This window comes from Mustelus asterias, unplaced genomic scaffold (assembly GCF_964213995.1).
Source record: "Mustelus asterias unplaced genomic scaffold, sMusAst1.hap1.1 HAP1_SCAFFOLD_2364, whole genome shotgun sequence".
Taxonomy (NCBI): Eukaryota; Metazoa; Chordata; class Chondrichthyes; order Carcharhiniformes; family Triakidae; genus Mustelus; species Mustelus asterias.
Window position 1 is genome coordinate 43,056 of NW_027592309.1, and position 6,945 is coordinate 50,000.

A 6,945-nucleotide genomic window follows, 5' to 3' on the forward strand; every position below is an offset into this window, starting at 1 on the left:
ACGGGGTATAGAGTATAAAAGCTGGAGTCTGATGATGCAGCTGTATAGAACGCTGGTTAGGCCACATTTGGAGTACTGCGTCCAGTTCTGGTCGCCGCACTACCAGAAGGACGTGGAGGCATTGGAGAGAGTGCAGAGAAGGTTTACCAGGATGTTGCCTGGTATGGAGGGTCTTAGCTATGAGGAGAGATTGGGTAGACTGGGGTTGTTCTCCTTGGAAAGACGGAGAATGAGGGGAGATCTAATAGAGGTATACAAGATTATGAAGGGTATAGATAGGGTGAACAGTGGGAAGCTTTTTCCCAGGTCGGAGGTGACGATCACGAGGGGTCACGGGCTCAAGCTGAGAGGGGCGAAGTATAACTCAGACATCAGAGGGACGTTTTTTACACAGAGGGTGGTGGGGGCCTGGAATGCGCTGCCAAGTAGGGTGGTGGAGGCAGGCACGCTGACATTGTTTAAGACTTACCTGGATAGTCACATGAGCAGCCTGGGAATGGAGGGATACAAACGATTGGTCTAGTTGGACCAAGGAGCGGCACAGGCTTGGAGGGCCGAAGGGCCTGTTTCCTGTGCTGTACTGTTCTTTGTTCTTTGTTCTTTATTTATCCACATTATACTGCATCTGCCATGCAGATACCCACACACTCAGCCTGTCCAAATCACGCTGAAGCATCTCTGTATCCTCCTCACAGCTCACCCTCCCACCCAACTTTGTATCATCTGCAAACTTGGAGACACTGGGTGGAATTTTCCCGCTCCGCCTGCCACGGGAACCGTGCAAAGGTCCGTTGACCCGGGGCGATATTTTCCAGCACTGGGGCCAACTCGACTGGAAAATCCCACCCTTCATATTTACGCCCCTCATCTAAATCACAAAATATGTACAGCGGATAGCTGGGGTCCCGGCACTGATGCATGCAATTGGAATATAAACCCAGTGGGAGTAAGCATCAGCTTCCACCAGGGAGCGCCCCCGTGGGTGCGCCCTTAAAGGGACATCTGGATGAATCCCCCCCCGCCCCTCGACCGTCCAGTTAGGGAGCTGGAAGGAATCTCTGCTGCTGACGGCTGTGAGTGAGCTCTGCAAACGGTTGCAGTGACTGCGACAGGAAGTCTGTGGGATGGAGGTGTCATTTGTTATCTTTCTCTCTTTTTCCAAGCCGCCAGGTTGTGTATGAAGCAGAGAGAGAAAGAGAGACTTTCTGAGTGTTAGCTGAATCCAGGTTTTGCATCAGCAGCACTGGCTATTACTGATTAGATGCATTGGCCGTACTAAATTCTCCCGCAGTGTACCCGAACAGGAGTGTGGCGACTAGGGGATTTTCTCAGTAACTTCATTGCAGTGTTAATGTAAGCCTACTTGTGACACTAATAAATAAACTTTACTTTATAAATAAGCTATTACTGCGCAGGGCAGGGTGCACTGCGATGCAAGCCCCCCCTCTCTCTCTCCACTTCCAGCCTCTTCCCACTCTGTCCGAGGATCTTTCTATTCTCGAAGCTGTCACCAGCCTCCCCGGCCTCGCGGTCCGCACTGACTGAGTACGGCTTCTGACTTTTGATCTTGTTGCTGAGGCGATGAAGCGTAGTGTTTTCTGGTGCAGCGGAATCTTATCTCTCAGTCGCAAGAGGCTGCAGTGCAACCAGCTGGATTCCTTGAAGCTTTGCTTCACTTCTCGACAGGCAGTGCCGGTCGCTCCTGCATTGCAGTGAGAGGGTCCCGGGACACAGTCGCTGCGGTAAGACTCTGCTGTCAAAGCTGTGCTAACCAGAGAGGCTCCCGATTTCCCCCCCCCCCCTCGCCCTCCCCTCTCTCCCCCCACTACTCCCCCCACTACTCCCCCCACTACTCCCTCCCTACTCCCCTCTACTCCCCCCCCCACTCCCCCCTCTCCCCCCCACTCCCCGTCTCCCCTCTCCCCCCCCCTACTCCCCCCACCTCCCCACTCCCCCCCACTCCCCCTCTCCTCTCCCTCCCACTCCCCACTCTCCACTCCCCCCTACTCCCCCCCTACTCCCCCCCCACTCCCCCCCTACTCCCCGCCCCCCTACTCCCCCTCCCCCCCCACCCCCCCACCTCCCCGTCTCCCCCCCACTCCCCTCTTCCCCCCTACTCCCCTCTTCCCCCCTACTCCCCCTCCCCCCCACCTCCCCCTCCCCGCCATTCCCTCACTCCCTCTCCCCCTATCCCCCACCTCCCCCACCTCCCCTCTCCCCCCGCACTCCCCCCCTCAACCTCCCCTCTCCCCCCGCACTCCCCCTCCCCCCCAACCCCCCATTCCCTCACTCCCTCTCCCCCTACCCCCCACCTCCCCCACCTCCCCCACCTCCCCTCTCCCCCCGCACTCCCCCCCCCCCCCCAACCTCCCCTCTCCCCCTGCACTCCCCCTCTCCCCCCCCCACCCCCCCATTCCCTCACTCCCTCTCCCCCTACCCCCCACCTCCCCCACCTCCCCTCTCCCCCCGCACTCCCCCCCCCCCCCCAACCTCCCCTCTCCCCCCGCACTCCCCCCCCCCCCCCCAACCTCCCCTCTCCCCCTGCACTCCCCCTCCCCCCCCCCAACCCCCCATTCCCTCACTCCCTCTCCCCCTACCCCCCACCTCCCCCACCTCCCCTCTCCCCCCGCACTCCCCCCCCCCCCCCCCCCCCCAACCTCCCCTCTCCCCCTGCACTCCCCCTCCCTCTCCCCCTCCCCCTCCCTGGGAGCGACCACCAATTTACGAAGCTGTCCCTGGCTGTGCCGCAGAAGGAACTCTCTGTGAGGATGTCAGTCGGTGCTGGGGGGGGGGATTGAATCTCCCCGCTCAAATTGCATTTTGCTGCTTTGCTCACCTTGTGCGGATGTCCATCGGAAGCCTCCACGTGCTCGCTTGTGCGGCTGTGATGTGATGCTTCACATTTGCAGCAACCCACCATCCCACACATCATTTCAGTCCAGGCTTTGCTCCATCGTCTCCTCTCTCTCTCTCTCTCTCTCTTGTTTTCTCTCATTTTTTTAAACCAGATTCTGTGAGTTGGCCTTGCAGGAACTTTTGTAAATAAACCTTCCCTCACCCCCCGGCCCCGGACGAAAAGCCCCTGAGGTTTCGGCTGCAGAACAGTGGCACAGTGGTTAGCACTGCTGCCTCACAGCACCAGGGACCCGGGTTTGATTCCCGGCCTCGGGTCACTGTCTGCGTGGAGTTCGCACATTCTCCCCGTGTCTGCGTGGGTTTCCTCCGGGTGCTCTGGTTTCCTCCCACAGTCCAAAGATGTGCAGGTTAGGTGGATTGGCCATGGTAAATTGCCCCTTCATGTCAGGGGGATTAGCAGGGTAAATGCATGCGGTTATGGGGATAGGGCCTGGGTAGGATTATGGTCGGTGCAGACTCGATGGGCTGAATGGCCTCCTTCTGCACTGTAGGGATGCTATGATGGAGCCCCGTTGTAACGCGACGGTCGGGGCCCACAAAATGTAATCGCGAATATTATCGGGGTCACGCTAAATCGGGGTCACGCTAAATCGGGGTCACGCTAAATCGGGGTCCCGCTAAATCGGGGTCACGCTAAATCGGGGTCACGCTAAATCATTAAACCGGAAACAGCAAAAAATAGGGTCCATCGCGTCATATCCGATTTCGCGCTAAATCGGGGCATGTTACAACGGGGCTCCACTGTATTAGTATACAGTGAAAAGTATTGTTTCTTGTGCACTATACAGACAAAGCATACCATTCATAGAGCACATAGGGGAGAAGGAAAGGAGAGGGTGCAGAATATAGTGTTACAGTCACAGATAGGGTGTAGAGAAAGATCAGCTTAATATTTGATGGGTCCATTCAAAAGTCTGACAGCAGCAGGGAAGAAGCTGTTCTTGAGTCGGTTGGTACGTGACCTCAGACTTTTGTATCTTTTTCCCGACGGAAGAAGGTGGAAGAGAGAATGTCCGGGGTGCGTGGGGTCCTTGATTATGCTGGCTGCTTTTCCGAGGCAGCAGGAAGTGTAGACAGAGTCAATGGGATTGTGGTCGGTGCTGACGCGATGGGCTGAATGGCCTCCTTCAGCACTGTTGGGATTCTATGATGTATTAGTATACAGTGAAAAGTATTGTTTCTTGCACGCTATACAGACAAAGCATACCGTTCATAAGACCATAAGACATAGGAGCGGAAGTAAGGCCATTCGGCCCATCGAGTCCACTCCACCATTCAATCATGGTTGATTTCAACTCCATTTACCCGCTCTCTCCCCATAGCCCTTAATTCCTCGAGAAATCAAGAATTTATCAATTTCTGTCTTGAAGACGCTCATAGAGTACATAGGGGAGAAGGAAAGGAGAGGGTGCAGAATGTAGTGTTACAGTCATAGCTAGGGTGTAGAGAAAGATCAACTTAATATTTGATTTGATTTATTATTGTCACATGTATTGGGATACAGTGAAAAGTATTGTTTCTTGCGCACTATACAGACAAAGCATACCCTTCATAGAGTACATAGGGAAGAAGGAAAGGGGAGAGTGCAGAATATAGTGTTGCAGTTACAGATATTGGGATACAGTGAAAAGTATTGTTTCTTGCGCGCCACACAGACAAAGCATACTGTTCATAGAGTACATAGGGGAGAAGGAAAGGAGAGGGTGCAGAATGTAGTGTTACAGTTACAGATAGGGAGTAGAGAAAGATCAGCTTAATATTTGATTTGATTTATTATTGTCACATGTATTGGGATACAGTGAAAAGTATTGGACAAAGCATACCCTTCATAGAGTACATAGGGAAGAAGGAAAGGGGAGAGTGCAGAATATAGTGTTGCAGTTACAGATATTGGGATACAGTGAAAAGTATTGTTTCTTGCGCGCCACACAGACAAAGCATACTGTTCATAGAGTACATAGGGGAGAAGGAAAGGAGAGGGTGCAGAATGTAGTGTTACAGTTACAGATAGGGAGTAGAGAAAGATCAGCTTAATATTTGATTTGATTTATTATTGTCACATGTATTGGGATACAGTGAAAAGTATTGTTTCTTGCGCGCTATACAGACAAAGCATACTGTTCATAGAGTACATAGAGGAGGCTGGTTTGCGTGATGGATTGGGCTACATTCACAACACTTTGTAGTTCCTTGCGGTCTTGGGCAGAGCAGGAGCCCAGACCAAGCTGTGATACAACCAGAAAGAATGCTTTCTATGGTGCACCTGTAAAAGTTGGTGAGAGTCGTAGCTGACATACCAAATTTCCTTAGTCTTCTGAGAAAGTAGAGGCGTTGGTGGGGCTTTCTTAACTATAGTGTCGGCATGGGGGGACCAGGACAGGTTGTTGGTGATCTGGACACAAAAAAACTTGAAGCTCTCGACCATTTCCACTTCAACCCCGTTGATGTCGACAGGGGCATGCCCCTACTTCTGGTATCACCCGGATTGGACCCAGGACAGGAACGGGTCACGGGACAGCCAGGTCTTGTGGTTTACCGAGCGATGCCAGGGGCATGGCAGTTCCAGGTGGCAATCAGTCTCAGTTCACACTTGCCCATTGCCAACGTGCTGACGTTATTCAGACAGGGGGAGGGAAGGGGCAGGACCTGCCCTCACTCAACGTAGAATGGGGAGGCGATGGCCTAGCGGTATTATCGCTACTCTATTAATCCAGACACCCAGCGAATGTTCTGGGGGACCCGGGTTCGAATCCTGCCACGGCAGATGGTGGAATTTAAATTCAATAAAAAGTCTGGAATTAAGAATCTACTGATGAAACCATTGTCGGAAAAACCCATCTGGTTCACTAATGTCCTTTAGGGAAGGAAATCTGCCGTCCTTACCCGGTCTGGCCTACATGTGACTCCAGAGCCACAGCAATGTGGTTGACTCTCAACTGCCCTCAGGCAACTAGGGATGGGCAATAATGATAAAACCAGAGATAAAGTTTATTGATTAGTGTCACAAGTAGGCTTACATTAACACTGCAATGAAGTTACTGTGAAAATCCCCCAGTCGCCACACTCTGGCGCCTGTTCGGGTACACTGAGGGAGAATTTAGCATGGCCAATCCACCCTAATCAGCACGTCTTCAGACATTAAAGGGCATTAACCAGGTCAGGAGGTGGGGGAGTGGGGGTGAGCAGATCAGTTAGCACCCTGGGGCTGGCAAGCTGAATTCAGTAACAGTTTTAACAACACCAGGTTAAAGTCCAACAGGTTTATTTGGTAGCAAATACGATTAGCTTTCGGAGCAATGCTCCTTCGTCAGATGGAGTGGAAATCAGCAGCGCTCCGAAAGCTAATGGTATTTGCTACCAAATAAACCTGTTGGACTTTAATGTGTTGTTGTTAAAACTCTTACTGTGTTTACCCCAGTCCAACGCCGGCATCTCCACATCAAGCTGAATTCAGCCAAGGAGGGGTGCCGGGGCGGGGTGGGGGGGCGGGGGCAGGGGTACCCACCCAGGGAGGGGTGGGGGTGGCTGACAATCCAGCTGAAAGAGCCACAGGGATGCGATGGCCTAGTGGTATTATCACCATTAACCCAGAAACCCAGCTAACGTTCTGGGGACCTGGGTTCGAATCCCACCACGGCAGACGGTGAAATTTGAATTCAATAAAAAATATCTGGAATGAAGAATCTACTGATGACCCATTGTTGGAAAAACCCATCTGGGTCACTGTGGTTCGCGCTGCAGCCTCACAGCGCCAGGGACCCGGGTTCGATTCCCGGCTTGGGTCGCTGTCTGTGTGGAGTCTGCACATTCTCCCCGTGTCTGTGTGGGTTTCCTTCGGGTGCTCCGGTTTCCTCCCACAGTCCGAAAGACGTGCTGGTTAGGGTGGATTGGCCGTGCTAAATTCTCCCTCAGTGTACCCGAACAGGAGTGTGGCGACTAGGGGATTTTCACAGTAACTTCATTGCATTGTTAATGTAAACCTACTTGTCACATTAATAAACTTCAACATAATGTTCTTTAGGGAAGGAA

At 52.8% G+C, this 6,945-nt stretch overlaps 1 protein-coding gene across 1 annotated transcript in view; it reads left to right on the top strand.

Annotated features, from left to right (window-relative positions):
* Window positions 1-1,678: 1,678 nt before the first annotated feature.
* The window catches only part of LOC144489626 (diacylglycerol kinase beta-like), a gene marked incomplete at its 3' end in the record, with an annotated part of 11,019 nt that continues 5,752 nt past the window's right edge, over window positions 1,679-6,945 (top strand). Inside the window, exon 1 of the mRNA XM_078207480.1 lies at window positions 1,679-1,742. The remainder of the gene's footprint in view (window positions 1,743-6,945) is intronic.